Source organism: Natrix helvetica (assembly GCF_964273705.1).
Source record: "Natrix helvetica genome assembly, chromosome: 3".
Classification (NCBI taxonomy): Eukaryota; Metazoa; Chordata; class Lepidosauria; order Squamata; family Natricidae; genus Natrix; species Natrix helvetica.
In genome coordinates, this window is record NC_138549.1 from 46,863,354 (window position 1) to 46,880,312 (window position 16,959).

General features: G+C 40.6%; 1 protein-coding gene and 1 long non-coding RNA gene across 6 annotated transcripts in view; one reads left to right on the forward strand and one right to left on the reverse strand.

The window, feature by feature from the left end:
• Nucleotides 1-11,511, reverse strand: part of LOC309389982 — a 32,455-nt gene extending 20,944 nt beyond the window's left edge. The window contains exon 1 of the long non-coding RNA XR_014175045.1: nt 11,442-11,511. This is a non-coding gene — a long non-coding RNA (uncharacterized lncRNA). The remainder of the gene's footprint in view (nt 1-11,441) is intronic.
• GLRA2 (glycine receptor alpha 2) overlaps nt 1-16,959 on the forward strand; it is a 168,780-nt gene that overhangs the window by 107,837 nt on the left and 43,984 nt on the right. The window lies entirely within an intron of this gene.

Sequence of the window (16,959 nt, forward strand, 5' to 3'; positions counted from 1 at the left end):
GCTCATCACAGAAGATCATGCAGGCAGAAAACCATATTTTTAGTTTTAATGTTGCCTTTTTATATTTGTGTTGTATTTGTACTGATAAATAAATAAAGGGGGACTAGTATAGATCTATTTCAAGCTATTTAGCTCTCATCAGCTAGCCATACCCTTACTGGGATTTGAACCTGGGCTGTATTATATCTTAGGCAGGAGTCTTAGCCACTAAGCCACAGGCTCGCCTCCTTATCAGTTGAGCCAGGGAAATAGGTATGTATTTATGTTACAACCCTCCCATATTTAGGCATACCAAAGAATTTTTTCTCTAATTTTATGGGGATATAAATATATATTTTTGCTGCTCATGATTAGACCACAAAATAAGGTGGGGACATCATCTGACTTCCTTTCTTTTGGAATGAAACTAATGGATGGAAACTAATCATGGAGAGAAGCAATCAATCAGAATAGAGCTGGAAGGGATCTTGGGTGTCTTCTAGTCCAACCCCCTGCTCAAGCAGGAGACACTATCTTTTCAGACAGGTGGTTTTCCAGCCGTTTCTTAAAAACTTCCAGTAATGAAGCATCTACAAGTTCTGGAGGCAAGCTGTTCCACTGGTTAATTGTCCTCGCTGTTAGGAGGTTTCTCCTTAATTCCAAGTTGCTTCTCTCCTTGAATAGTTTCCATCCACTGTTTTTTTGTTTTGCCTTCTGGTGCTCTGGAAAATAAGTTGACCCCCTTCTTCTCTCTGGCAGCCTCTCAAATACTGAAATACTGCTATCATGTCACGCCTAGTCATTCTTTTCACTGGACTGGCCATATCCAATTCCTGCAACCGTTCTTCATAAATTGTAGGCATGCCTCCTTCAGTATCCAAGAAAGAAAAAATCTCAACTCCATTTGAATAGAGATAAAATACTTTTACTAGATATGAATTGATAGCAGCAAAAAGGAAAGCAAGATCTGAGCCAAAAAGGCATGAACATGTACATATCAAGCATTTACCCAGCACCCTCCCCCCATTCCCCCCTCCCAATGTCCAATCTGCAACTCTCTAAGGTGTCATGTGGGGTGCATCTTCAAAAAGCCTCATCAAGTTGGTATGCGAGACGGTTAGCCTTGACCAAGTGCAAACATCAGCCATCAGCATGTGCAGATGATGATGATAACAAAACTCCCTTCCACATACTTCTCCAGTACTTTCCCAAATACCATGCCCCCACCCTCCCCGTTTCTATGGCAGCCGACAGCAAGCAAGCGAAGCAGAGGCTGACATCCGGCCCGCCTTCAGAAAGGACATCACCCCTGGGGAAACACAAAACAAAACAACAATAACAACCAATAGCATATATCAAATTCAAGGCTTATCAGGATATTTGGTATAGAATTTTTGTAAAAGTTTGGGAGCCCTAACATCGGATTTGTTTACCCATTCAGCGGGGAAGGGGGAAAATGTTTCCAGGACACCAGATATTGGATGCATCCTCTATGTGTTCTGGAATGTAAGATTTCTTTAACTTCAAAATGTTGCTCTCCTTCAATAAGGCGGATGCATGGAAGAAGTGTGTTCCGGTTTCAGTAAGTTTACATGAAACACAGGATAAATCCTCCTAAGGGTTTTTGGCAATTCCAGTTTCACTGATACAGGATTTATAATTTTGACAATGGGAAATGGACCCACACATTTCGGCCCTAATTTCTTCGATTTTTGGGTGGTTTGCAGAAACCTAGTGGACAAAAATACCCTATCCCCAACCTGGTACTCTTTTGGCTTGGCCCTTTTTTTGTCAGGTTTTTTTTTTGTGAGGTTGGTGAGCCGCATCTAAGGCCTTGCGGATCATCGGCCAAAACCGTTGAAGTTGATCACTCAACTCGGATAAGGACAAAATTTGCAGCTTCTCTTGAGGCAATTCAAGAATGGGCACAAAATCTTGGCCAAACACAACTTTAAAAGAGGTCATTCCAGTACTGCTATGTACTGAATTATTGTACGCCACCTCTGCATGTGGCAAAAGATCAGCCCAATTTTTCTTGTTGATAATTGATAAAACACCTAAGGTACTGCTCCAGAACCGAGTTAGCTCTTTCACAAGCTCCATTAATCTGCAGGTGGTGGGCGGAGCTTAGTCCCTGGGCGGAGCCTATTAATTTCAGGAACTCTTTCCAAAAGAGGGAGGTGAATTGGACACCCCTGTCTGAAATAATGTGTTCGGGAACTCCATGTAACCTATACACATGTAAAATAAACAATTTAGCCAACAATTGCTGATGGGATATTGGAACAAGGTACAAAGTAGACCTGTTTGGAGAACAGATCGGTGATCACCCAAATAACAGTATTTCCAAGACTTTCTGGTAACTCAACAATAAAATTATTTATATTTCCTTCCATGGGGCCCCAGGTTGGGCAACACTTTGAAGGAGTCCTTGGGTTTTCCTGGTGGTCTCTTTGCAGCTGCACAAACAGGACAACTGGTTATATAGGACTCAATGTCTTTTTTCAGGGAAGGCCACCAAAACTGCCTCTTAATCAAAGGCAAAGTTTTCACAAATCCAAAATGACCCACCATTCTCGAGTCATGGGCCCTTTGAAGGACAACAGTTTTTAGGCTGGCAGGAACATACAGCTTAGCTACTACCCAAGCCAATCCATCTTTCATTCTGATCTTTCATCAGAATGTTCTTTGAACCAGTCATCGGACGTGAGACCTTCCTTAAGTTTGTTCATCAAGTCCATAGTCACATCTAAATCCACTGGCCTCTGGATCCTAGTGACCATTGGGGCAGCTAGGTTCTTAGCTGGAATGACTGGATGAACCACGGTTGGTCTGGTGCTGGTGTACTGGGGATGCCTGGACAGGGCATCTATTTTAGGATAAAGTTGAAATGGTTGAGATGCTGTGTCCAGCGGACCTGTTTAGGTATGTACCTGACAGCTTATGCAGTGTCTTCAATGCTTCCAGGTTTTTATGATCAGTCCATACTTCAAAAGGGTGTTTCGTCCCCTCCAGGAAATGTTGCCAGGTAATCAAGGTCCACCGGACAGCAAAAGCTTCCTTTTCCCATATGGCCCATCTCCTTTCTGTTTCTGTAAGTTTATGGGAGGTATATGCACAAGGTTGCAATTTTCCCTCTGCGTTTGTTTGGAGCAACACTGCCCCCACTGCCATGTCACTTGCATCCACTTGAATCACAAACGGTGCATCCATGTCTAGGTGTTTCAGAACAGGTTCAGCTGCAAACAGTCACTTCAGCTTCTTGAGAGCTGCTTGACATTCCATAGTCCAGTTCAGAGGCTTACCAGGCTTTGGTTTAGCCTCTCCTTTTGATTTCAGGATATTCGTGATTGGCAGTGCAATGCTAGCGAATGAGGGGATAAATTGGCAGTAGAAGTTAGCAAATCCCAAAAATCTTTGTAGCTGTTTGCGGGTGCGAGGAGCTGTCCATTTGGTCACCGCTTGGTTTTCTGTGGATCCATCTCGATACCTTCAAGAGAGATGTGGTACCACAAATAGTCAATTTTCTCTTGGTGAAATTCATACTTAGACAACTTGGCATAAAGTTCAGCGGCTCGGAGATTTTTCAGGACTGAGCATACAGGTTTTACGTGTTCCTTGAGTGTTTCTGTGTACACGAGGATGTCACCCATGTAAACTAATACCCCCTTATACAGATATTCATGTAGCACCTCATTAATCAGCTGCATAAAAACGGTGGCCGCCCCCTGTAGTCCAAAGAGGAGCACTCTAAACTGGAAACACTCCAGAGGGCAGTTGAAGGCAGTCTTCCACTTGTCTCCTTCTTTTATTCAGACCCAGTAATAGGCCTCCCTTAAATCTAATTTTGTGAAAATTTTCCCCTTCATGTCCTTCATTTTTGTAGTTCACACATAAGCGCAGAGAGCCATGTTTTTCCTCTCGAAATAAGACTGGTGCAGTCACCCGTGGCCTAGCTGGTTGAATGAACCCCCTCTTTAAGTTTTTATCAATGAAGTTGTGTAATTCCTCCAATTCACGTGGGGTCATCGAGTAAATCTGTGGTTTAGAGAGTTTCTCCCCTCTATGCTGCAATCTGTGGCACGGTGGGAGGGAAGCTTGTCGGAAGCCCTTTTACTGAATGTCTCTTTGAGGTCCCAATATTCTTTCGGAATTCTTTCCTCTCCCACAATTTTCTCATGCGTGACAACTGCTAAATCCATTGCAGCTGTTGGCTTAGCTGAACGGATGCATAGCCACCCTTTCCACCAGTTCATGTGAGGGTTCCATTTCCACAGCCAAGATAATCCCAGTGTGAGGGGCCGTTCCATTCCTGGTGCTACGATGAAACTCAGGGTTTCTTGGTGGTCCCCCATCCACATCTCCACCAGTTCAGTTACAAAATGCTCCCCCCAGCAATTGTCCCATCCAGCTGGCAAAAGGCAATGGGTACTTTCATAGTTTCAGTCTTAAACCCATTTTCTCCACCACCCCTGGGCTGATTACACATTTGGTGCATCCAGAGTCTAAAAGGGCCAGCATCTTCTCCTGGCTCCAGTTGATGGCACTTTTAATTCTACTGGGATGGTCATGGAGCCTGGTCGGGGACTTACCAAGTGGTCGTCATCTGAATCAGTTTCACTTTGTCCTGCAGAAAAGGAGGGTTCCTTCGCATCCTGGTCTGGAGGAAGGACATCAGTACCTTCCACACCTTCCAGGGTGGTTTCACAGTGTCTTCCTAACTGCCAGCTAGGTTCCTTCCCACCAGCCGGGTTCAGTTTTGGGCCATGTCTAGCGTAGCAGTTGGGCTCCTGATGCCCCTCCTTTCCTGCACTTGGTGGCTCCTCGGACCACCATATGCACAGACAGCTCACGAAACTCCTGTATGTGCTCAGCTTCAGGCATCCCCTCCTGGGTTAAAGGTTTCATCCTGCTTCTTGCCTTTTGATTTGGGAGGGAGTCATCAAAGTGTTTCTTCAGGGCTGTCATGAACACATTGTAATCCCTCAGCAGGGGGGAATCATCATTATGCAGAGCTATCATCCAGGCAGCCACTTTTCCTTCCAAAGCCATAGTAACACTTCTCACTTTGGAAACTTCCGATGGGAAATCCTCACCATGCTCTTGCATGAATCCCAAACTTGCACTAAAAAACCCCCAGTCCTTTGGGATCTCCTCTGTACTTCACTCCAAGAGGAGGAACCTTTGTATTTCAGTGCCTTGGGGGGTTTACCCCTCTTTTTGGGGAAGCTTGAACTGCTGCTGCTGCTCTGCTGGGGCCCCTCCCCCTAGCCCAGCTCTGGTAGCCGTTCCCAGGGATGTTTCTAGCCAGGTCTTCTGCTCCCTCCTCCGCCTGCTCGGCTAATCCACTCTACCTTTCACAGAAGCAGCGTCATTCCCAAGCCTCCCAAGCCTCCTGAAGAAGGTGTAATACATGGGTCATCATGAGATCCTCTCTTTCAGCTGCCTGCCAGTCATCCTCTGGTTTTTGGCTGGTTGTGACCCTTGCCATTGTCTTATCCTGCTCGCTGCAGGGCCTAGACATTTGGCTAGGCCTAACCCTAACCCATGGAAGCTTTTAACTCTGGGATGGGTGTGAGGTGAAATCTTGCTTAATGTCAGGCATGCCTCCTTCAGTATCCAAGAAAGAAAAACCTCAACTTCATTTGAATAGAGATAAAATACTTTTACTAGATATGAATTGATAGTAGCGAAAAGGAAAGCAAGATCTGAGTCAAAAGGGCGCAAACATGTACATATCAAGCATTTACCCAGCACCGTCCCCCCCCAATTTCCTCCTCCCAATGTCCAATCTGTAACTCCCTAAGGTGTCATGTGGTCTTCAAAAAGCCTCATCAAGTTGGTATGCGAGACGGTTAGCCTTGACCAAGTGCAAACATCAGCCATCAGCATGCGCAAATGATGATGAGAACAAAGCTCCCTTCCACATACTTCTCCAGTACCACACAATTCCCTTCCCAAATACCATGCCCCCACCCTCCCCGTTTCTATGACAGTCAACAGCAAGCAAGCGAAGCAGAGGCTGACAATAAGTTTTTGTGTCCAGTTCCCTTGATCAACTTAGTTGCTCTTTTCTGTAATGTGGTGACCAAAACTGGATGCAGTATTCCAAGTGTGGCCTAACTAGGGCTTTATAAAGTGGTACTAATATTTCATGTGATTTTGATTTATACAAACAAAGATTGTATTAGCTTTTCTGGCTGCTGCCACACACTGCTGGCTCATGTTTAAGTGATCATTTACTGCAGGGGTTTTAAACCTGTGCTTATTCACATGTGCTTAGATCTGGCCCATGGGGCTGGCCTGGAAATAGCAGAGGACAAGCCTGCGGTGCCTCTGATTCAGACCACTTTAAACATCACTGAAAGTGAGGTACGGTATAGTCAAAATTACAAGGCCAAGGCTGTCATGAAGCTGAGTGAATTGAGAATATGATATATGAATGGATTTGCTCTGGTGTCTAAGCTAGGATTACATACGCTGGGCTGGCCAGAGCCTTAATTTAGTCTTGAATTGCTATGTCAATGGTTCCAGAAGTAAGAAATAAGTTTGGAGTTTTAAAATGTCTTTAGAGTTACTTTGGGCATACTATTCAACATGTTCACTTTTTGAGATATAAGACAAAACTAAATTAAAGGGGCTATATGCAACCAAATTGTCAACATGTCACATGGCTCTAGTTTACATACATTTCCATTTTAGAGAGATTCACAATGTGCTAACAGATAATTCTGGGAGACATGGATGAAATATTTGAGGTGCTAGGAAATCTCAAAGTGGAAAATTTCTGGTTTTTAACTGCTCACAAACATTACGTAATCTTCAAACAGCATCTGAAGACATTTGCAGTCACTACAAACAGATTTAAGCAAAGCTGTAGTGCTTTTTCTGCCAATACAACATCATGTGTGAAAGTGCTATGGCAATGCTTCAGCCTTGGATTGTATCTCAGGAATTTTAAACCATTGAATGCAGTACTGAATATGTTTCACAATAACCTTTTCAATATCAAAGATCCATATCTGTAGGCAACCAGTTCAGAATAAATGTGGTCTTGCTAACATGACATAATAATTTCAGTTAAAATATAGATTTCCAGGTGTGAATAAATAGTTTCAACAACTAATGTCAGTAACTGATAAGAGAGCATATGTACCGGTAGCTGTCAAACTTTGGGCAAGATATAAGATAGTGATGATTTATGTTGCTATTATTGCTCTCTGTCTAATTGCATAAAATACAATCTTTACTGCACTCAGTGATCAGTACATAATAAAACTTGATAATATGAACTGATTACATATATTCATTCATCAATCAGCTAGGTATATCAGTTAATTATCTAGCTTTTTAAGTAGAACATAGCAAAATTTAAATACAAAAATAAGTAATAGAATCACATGTGTCTGAGAGTAAAACTGATACATAAATGAGGACTTTATGTAGATGTGGAATTATCAACCATAAATGTGTGATAGCATACAACAGACAATGTAAGAAGTCATGTTTTATAATTTCAATAGCCCCTCCATGACATGGGCAAAACTTAATCATGGTAGAATGTCCTTGTACCTCCCTTTTAAAATGGCTATAGGGACATTAAATTGTTTCAGAGAAAATGTTCTCCTTTATTTAGAAATTGCAATTTGGCTTAATATCTGTCAAGTCTAAAGAGAGAAAAGCAATTTGTTGTGAATATATCCTTGGGGGAAAATGCTAGATCTAGCTGAATATCAATACTTTAACTATTGCCTCAATTCTGCTATTGCATGCTCATGCCCCAGGGTGTAGATATGAATTAATGGGAATCCAAGAAGCTCCATTTTAAATCTATTGCTTTAGACCACAATGACATAAAATTATCAAGAAGAATCTGAGGAGTCAAACCTAGACGATTTGCCTATTGTGTATTTTTAATACTCATTTTTAATAATATTGGCCTTGTAGAAAACTATTACAACTGAGACATAAGGTATTTTTAATGTGTTCCCAAGAAATTTAGTATGGACTTTTTCTAGAACAGCAAAAAGGAATTACATGGGCCAACGAGGTCCAGAATAACAATTGTACTCTAACTTTGGTTAAATATGCAGAGATAAGTGATGTCCCTTTAGTTTAGGAAACAAATAGCAATGTTGTAGTTCATCTGAAACACAGTAATTTGTCGATACTTGTAATGGCTTCCTTATGCTGTATCATTTGCATATAGAAGAATTGGATTATATTTACCATATTTTTCCGAGTATAAGATGCTCTGAAGTATAAGATACACCTAGCTTTTGGGAAGAAAATAAGAAAAAAAAAATCTACCTCTGCCTCCCAGCAATTAGCCTCCTTGCAGAAAACAGAAAACACCTTGTTTCAGTTTCAGTTCAGTCTGGTTAGCACAGGAAATTTTTTTTGCCTCTGCCTCCCAACAATTTGCCTCCTTGCAGCAAACAGCGTGTTTCAGTTTCAATTTCAGCACAGCCTGATTAGTACAAGCAGCTGATTGTTGGTTGGATCGGCCTCCCGGCGATCAGCTGTTTCAGGCTACAGGGATTGCCATAGCCTATTGCTGCCTCTGCGTGCTCCATTTTCAGCCTCTGTATACCCCATTTTCGGCTTCTGCCATTCTGGGTGGCAGAGATTGGAATGGGCAGAAAATGCAGCACATGGAGGCCGAAAATGAGGCATGCAGAGGTGGCAATAGACAATAGCAATCCCTGCACTCTGAAACAGCTGATGGGCAGGAGGTCGATCCAACTGACAATCAGCTGCTTGTGCTAATCAAGCTGTGCTGAAGCTAAAACTGAAACAGGCTGTTTGCTGTTTGCTGCAAGGAGACAAATTGCTGGGAGAAAGAGGTCAAAGGGTGGGGGGCAGTGGGTCGGGGGGACTACATTTGGTGTATAAGACGCACCCAAATTTCACCCTCTTTTAGGGGGGGAAATTGTGTGTTATACTCTGAAAAATAAGGTAATTGCTAATTTCAGGAGTTGTTGGGAAAGGTCATTCAACTTGATTCATTAATTGAAGAGGAACAGATGAGAATATAAATTGATTTAAATAAATAAATAGAGCCATAATATACTCTTCTCTTAACAGGGACCTCATTAGTTCAATGTCGTTGGCAGTTACATCTAACATTTAGGGCAGATGCTATAGACTGTGTTGTTCTTACCTAGGCTTCCGGATAAAGCATAAATCACAATCGTAGTCCCAAAAACCCTCTTTCATTTATATGGCTGTAAATTATGATCATTAACAATCTGCAAGGCTTCATAAACAGTCCGTGACTCCCTTGGAATGCTGCCAGAGACAGTGCCTAATGCAAAACAAGGCCAAACTTAGCACAGAGTCAAACAGAACTTTTCAAAGTGTGAACCAACCAGAAGAACTAATTGCTTCCTACAAAAGCTCACGTCCTGTTTGTTCCTCTTTTATGTCTTATGGGAGGGGCCAATCATCTCCAAGCTTTACTCCCAAATCAACCCTGTTTTCTTAATTGTTCTTGCCTACTGGCAGCTCTGCGCATGCGCACACTGGGAGCAAGCTCACGTTGTTCTTCTGCCTCACTAATGTCAGACTCCGGAGGCTCCAGAGGCAGCAAATAACTACTAGATGGCCTTGGTCCCCTCTCTGCCTCTGATGCAGAGCCCTTGTCCGAGCCTTCCCCAGACTCCAAGATTGGCCCATGTTCCTCCCCAACTTCCTCACTGTCCGAATCTGCTGCCAGCTCTGCTGGCCACTGGCAGGCCACATGTGGTTGGTTGGAGGCTAAATCAAAAGCAGCTTTAAAATCTACAAAAGATGTATAAAGTGAACCAAGCTGGATAATAGAAAAAAGGAGTCAGTACCGGTAGTCCTCAACTTACAACTACAATTCAGCTCAAAATTTCTGTTGCTAAGTGCAACGTGTGTTAAATGAGTCTTACCCCATTTCACAACCTTTCTTGCAGAGCTGCACTACAGTTGCACTGCAGTTGTTAAGTTAGTAACACAACTATTGAGTGAATCTGGCTTCACCATTGACTTTGCTTGTCAGAAGGTTTCAAAAGGAATAATGTGACCCCAGGACACTGCAACCATCATCAATATGAGTAGAACATCTGAATTTTGATCATGTGACCTTGGGCATGATGCAACAGTTGTAAATGTCATAAGTCCCTTTTTCAGTGAATTTTGAACAGTCACTAAACGAACTGTAGTAAATCAAGGACTGCCTATATCTACTTCTTTGATTATAGAAACACTTTTGATTGGGTCAGTCATGTCGAACTTTGAATATCCTTAGGAAAGTGAGACTCCCAGAGCATCTCATCATTCTCATCTGAAATCCATACAGAGTTCAGAAAGTTGCAGTCAAGTCAGAATATGACAAAATAGACTGGCTCAAAATTGGCAAAGGAGTGATACAAGACTGTATACTCTCTTCTTGCCTATTCACCCTATATGTCAGATAGATATTGATGGAAGCTGGGCTGGAAAAAGATGTGTCTCATTAAATGTGGAGGAAGAAACATCAATAATAATCTCTGCTGATGACACTACTATGATAGTCCAAAATTAAGATGATCTGTAAATTTTAGCACTGAAAATCAAAGAGCATGATAAAAAAAGAGATTAATAAGATTAAGTGTAAAGATGATTAAATTAATGACAAGTCCTGTAAACAGTCTTATAAATGACAATATAAGTGTTGAAATGGTGGATAGTTTCTGCCTTTTAGGATCAACAATTAGCTGGAAAGGAACCAGCAGTCAAGAAATATGCCACAGACTAGTATTTAGCAGACTAGCCATGAAGGTCTTGATAAGATAATCAGATGCTGGAATGTGTCTATATTGACAAAGATCAGAATAATGCAATGGTTTCTTGTGACACACAATAGAAGCAAATGTTGGAGTTTGATAGAGTATTCACACTTTTGAACTTTTGCATTAGAGAAAACTCATTTAAAAAAACCATGAATAAACAAGAAAACAAGTAAATGAATCTTCAGATAAACCAACCCAGAGTTCTCCCTTGAGGCCCAAGTGACCAGGCTCAAATTATCTCTAATAGCTCTTTGGAGAAATTTATAATTCTGAGAAGGGCGGAAGGAAAGGAAAGAAGGGGAGGACCAGCAGCAGGGTGGATGGACTCAATTACAACAGTAATGGGTGCACCATTAGAAAAAATAAACAACTACAGTAGGTTAGAGGCAAGATCATTATACTAATGGAGTAGTGTGACCTATTAAAACTCTACATTTTACAGAAGTGAAAATGTTATTTACAAAAACAATATGCCTTTCAATATGTACAGAATAGTAGAAAGGTAAGAAATAAGGTCCTACTTAATTTTCTCCCTCTTATGTCTCTTTTCTTCTCTTTCAACTTGTAATTTGGCTTTCTTCCTCTCTTTATCTCAATTACTGATCCTGGAATATCTCTGAATTTTCTCCTGATCATCTTGCTGATAAAAAGTTTTTAACTTACACAAAAGTGCTTTTTCAAGGGGCAACTGGAATTTCTGGTTTTTCTTTGAAAACATTTCACTTCTCATCCAAAAATCCATTTGACTGGATGGTGGGGAATGGAAGGATTTATACTCCTTACAGACAGCTGGTCATTTGCATTCTTTTAGCAGATTGTTAAGGTCACCTGGAGGTTTATCTGCATCATCAGGTCACCTGAGTGATGCAAATGGGTGTGGAGCCTTCTTGGAACTGTTGAAAGGACTGTGTTGTAGATTGGAGATAGATGATGTTGTATCCCTCCCCTCTGTTGAGAGAGGGCTGTGCAATTTGACATAGATGGCCTCTTTAACCCCTCTTTCAAACCAGCAAGACTCTCTGTTCAAAAGATTTATGAACGCATATCACAACATAGAAGAACAAACACATCAGGACTAGGTTCAGCAGTCCACCTGCATTTAAAAGGCACAGGCCACTCTTTTCAAGACAGCAAAGTCCACATTTTGGACAGAGAGTCTTGCTGGTTTGAAAGAGGGGTCAAAGAGGCCATCTATGTCAAAACTGAACAGCCCTCTCTCAATGGGGGTTGGAGATACAACTTCATCTATCTCCAATCTGCAACACAGTCCTTTCAACAGTTCCAAAAAGGCTCCACACCCATTTGCACCACTCAGGTGACCCTGATGACACAGATAAACTACAAGGTGACCTTACTGACCCTCTAAAAGAATACAAATGACCAACTGTCTGCAAGGAGTATAAGGCATTATAAGGTAGGCATTAACAGCATAGGAATTTATCAATGATCCCAGTTCCAGCACTGAAATTGCCCACAATCACTTCAAGAAGGTTAGAGAACAAGCTTCAAAAGGTTGTTTAAATAAGCTTCATGATCAGCCCATTGGCCTGTATTTCTGAATAAACAAATCATTTTGTTTGGGTTTTGGTGTGAATACACAGAGATCTGAATGATCCCAACTCTGTTAGTCTTTCCTAAGGCTCTGAAGCCTTGACTGTTTCCCCAGGCCTTTGGGCCCAGAAAGTTAGGTAAGCCCTGTGATGATGTGGCTTTTTGTTTGGGAGGTTATTGCTTTAACCAGGGCATTGTGGTTGGTGGTGGTTTTAATCTTTATGTGCTGCCCAGAGTCATTGCTATGAGTTGGGTGTCTCTATAAGTCATTTAAATAAATAAAACTAAGTAGATGCAAGGAAATCTTAGTAAATCTAAGTGAGATAGCTGGGAATGATGGTCCACTGAATCTACTAAGTAGCTTTGATTCTTAAAGTGAATGAGCAACACACATCAAGCCATCCCAATGATCTACTCTGAGCAGCTCCTCAGAATATAACCTTAACATAATATACTATAATTTGTGAATCTGGGGACCTTAGATCTTACATGACACCCCTACAATATTCCATAAGAAAAATGTCACAGAATTATTTGTGCTTAATATAAGAATAATAGTTCTTCTGTAAATGGAAGAGAATCCTATGAGACTGAATTGGCAGTAGGTAAATGAAAACTATCATTTGACACTGGTGAGTGAATGGATGTATGAATAGGCAATTGAGTTTGTAGGGATCTGGGAGTCGATCTCGGTTAATGTCAAGAGTGACTCACTGAACTGTATGCATGGTGGAATGGCATGTAAGTTTAACTATAATAATCATAATAATCATAATACTGAGGAGCTGATGGAAATATGATATTGCTCTCTGGTAGATAGAAATCAGTAGCATAAAGTCACATCGAAGTCACTAAACGCTTTGGAGTAGCAAAATTGGGGAGCAAATCAGCTCTCATCTGCAATAATTGCATCTGGATAGAGTAGTTTGGCTTCTGTCTGCTCAATTATCCTACAGTGGGGTATTTGTATCCTGGTATTTGTCTATCTTGAGTTTGATTAGTTGGGGGGCATCATTAAGTGGGCATGAAGGCTAGGTGCAGAGTACCACCTTACCTTTTTGGAAACTGGCAAATAGCCTTCTCAGAGACTCTCAAAGCTTTATGGGAGCAAAGTCCAAAGTGATCTAAATATATCAGGGGCTCCAATGAGTAGGTCTTTAAATTGCATCCAAGGATGTCTTTTCTGAAGCAGGAAGAAGGAATTACTTGTGATATAATAGGATCATCAGAGCCTTGCCTGCAGAGACTTAGCCTTGGGTAAGAATGGTCACCATAGGAACCTGATAGATGCTTACTAACCTTGCTAAGCAGGTTACTTTGCCCCCCCACCACCACCACTCTGTCTTCTACCTTGCAGCAGGGGAGAAAAACACCAAACAATATGAAACTTTCTCCAATAATCCCTCATTCCTGAAAACACTGTATATTGTAAATTTAGCATCTACCTGATCTCCTTGAATTCACTAGGGGAGACTTGGCAGGACAACAGTTATGAGAGTGAACAGATTATAGCCTCCCAGTGTGCCCTCTGCCACAGGGTTGTTCTTTTCAGCTAGAACTATCATTCTCTCTGGCTGGAGAATGAGCCTGTCACTGCTTCTGGTACAACAAGGACATCTTGGGTATCTGTCTGACAGGGTTGTGATTGCACCTGCTCACTAATGGATTTATTGTCAGGTGGTATAGAAGAGCACAAAGATGACCTTGGAGGAAATATACCATGATCATTAATAAAACAAGAGTTTATTTGGGAAAATAAGAAAACGTAAGAAAGAAACTAATTATTCTCTTTGGTATAGGAGGGAGGAAAGGTAAGAACGCAGTCAAGTCTTCAAGATTCTGTTATTGTACAGCCTATGTCAAGAAAGAATTTAATTTTTTCCTTCTTCTAAGAAAGTAGACTTTTAATGCTTCTTGTGATACCTGTTTCCTGATCTGGCCTACTTTTAAGTGGACAAATGGACCATCTATCACTGCTCCATTAGAGATGTTATCACCTTAGTATTACCCATTAGCAGCTGAGCATAAACAGCATAGTCAGGAAGTGATTCTTGGCCACCAGGTCGATAACTAGGTTTGGAATCTGGCTTTATTTCCCAGATTAAGATGAAGCTTGATCTCTGGAGCTTATCTTTCCAAATTGTCAACTTCTCACTCTCATAATTGAGCAAGGCATGATTATGGAGCAGGTAACTGATCTATTGTATAAGCTGTCATTGTTTAATGAAGCAAAACAAGCTCCCACTTGTCATCTGACTGTGGTTTGAGATTCAGGGCTTATCCTTCAGTGTTTCTTTGCATTTATTTTGCCAAATTTCGGACAGTTCTTCCTTCTCCTGTTGTGGTGTTTGCATTTCCCATCTGTAAGTCCTTATCAGCTTATCCTCAATGGAAAATGTTGGCAAAAGACAATCTTTCTGGTGGGCCCTTGGAGCAGCAGGAAATGTGAGTGAAGAAGAAAGTAGGGCAAGTAGATGAGAAGTAATTAAAAATGAATAAAAGTAAACGATATACAACTGTATAAAATTATATGACAATACCACATATAAAAATGTAGGATAGAGTTAAATAAAAAAGTCAAAGTAGCAAAAAAGTTGATGCATGTTGTGGGCCCCCACTTTGCATTTCTTTCCAGGCGCACTTTCCACCCTTGCTATGACACTGATAAAGTCTAAGACAAGAGCTATTATCTCAATGCATATATGGTCAATTTGATTTTGGTATTGCCAATCCAATGATATCTACATATGACTCACTTTCTAGGTTTCCTGCTGGAAGGTGGTATGTCCTATAAGTATTGACTTTTCCTGGCAGAAATGTTATTTCATACTCAAAGGCCATTTTTTCCCATTATCTTAGATACTATTTCCCTATTATCTTTAGCATTACACTCTATCATAATTAGCATGTCTTCTTTTGTTTTGTTTTATGAGAAGTTGTTACAAACTGCCACAGAACTATTCCACTTTCTCTGCATCTCTTTCTAGAGCATAATAGTATTGATTGGCTTCTGTTGGATGAGATATTGACCTATTATCATTTTGCACCTGAACATTTATTTTTATATTTTTTTCCTAACAATGATGGCTACTGGTTTCTTATGCGGTTCTTCTGGTTTGAAATCTCCCATTTCTTATCAGGGAGATGATGACTTATAGATTTAATAAATGGATAAAAATAAAATTCCAATTAATTTCTGTTTGCTGATTCCCAGAATGTCAGTATTCAGTACTGATATTTTTATTTGGCTTGTGGTTCTGGCACTTGATTTACCTATAATATACATACATCTGCAACATTTAACATTCCTTTGTCTCTAACCATATCAGCAGCTGGATCTGTTTTGGCTTTAATCTAGCCATATCATAGAAACAATTAATATTTGCACTTCAACTTTTGCTCTTCCCCAGTAGTTGATTGGATACTCTGACTAAGAACAGCTCCTCTTCCACAATCATCTTAACATTGTCTTGATTGTGAATGCCCGTCCACTTTTCTTAGTAAAATATTGGACTGGATGACCAGCTCCTTCCCCAATGGATCATATTTATCCTAAGTCTTCTCCCATGACCTCCTCATTATGGGGGCCTTTTTGGGGAGCTTACAGTCCTGCTAGCTGATAGTCTAATTGAAACATATTGTACACCACTACCGCTATAAGGTACTAATCCATGATAGAAATGAATAGGATTGCTTTCTGAAGAAATGTTTGGAATGAGAAAGTACATATTTACATATGTAGTTGAGGCATTGAGATGGTCTTTGAACCTATGAGCATTAAAGATGATGGTAAATATTGTATGCTTATTAAGTCGAAAAGAGTCCTCCAATAATCTCAATTGAATGTTAAGCTAACTAGGTGTGGCAACGGAAAAGATATTTCTTCAGCTATAAAATGATCAGCTGCATTGTATTTGTGGTGTTCACAAGATGGAAGGAAGACTGTGTGTGGGGTGGATGCGTTTGTGTACTCCCTGTAGAATACTATTATAGGAAATACTTGGGGTCATCAAAAAGATGGAGTAAGACAAAACACAGTGATATTTAATATAGAAACCTTAAAAATGATATAGATTCCTGTAATTAAATTTGTGCAACATATTAACAACAAAGGCAGCTTTTTTAAAAAAAATGGGCTTAGGAAATATATATTACTAATTGTACACTTTGGGGAGGATGAATGGAATATTTCTGTATTTTCCAAATTGTTTGGATATAAAATATATTTTTCCAGATGGAGATCTATTTAGAACTCCAGAACAGAGTTAAATGTTCTGTGGTTCTTAACACCACCTGCCAGCATCCCAAACTGGATTATGTTGCCTGCATCTACTATTTTATCCTTTTTGCTCTCTCTTCTATATGTAATACAACTTCTATTTATATAATAGCAGCATACATAAATGGTGTCATGCAGTGAACCACCTACAAATACTGGTCAAGAGATCTAACTTTGATTCCTGAGAAACTGAAGGTCACATGATAGCTGCTTCCACCAGATCTGAGAGATAAAATATTTATCTTGTTGATCCCAGTGGGAGTCTTACTGATGGTTGCTATGGATGCAGGGCTTCATACCCTGGATATCATGTTTTATTTATTACATAGCAATGAAAATATAGTTTTGTTT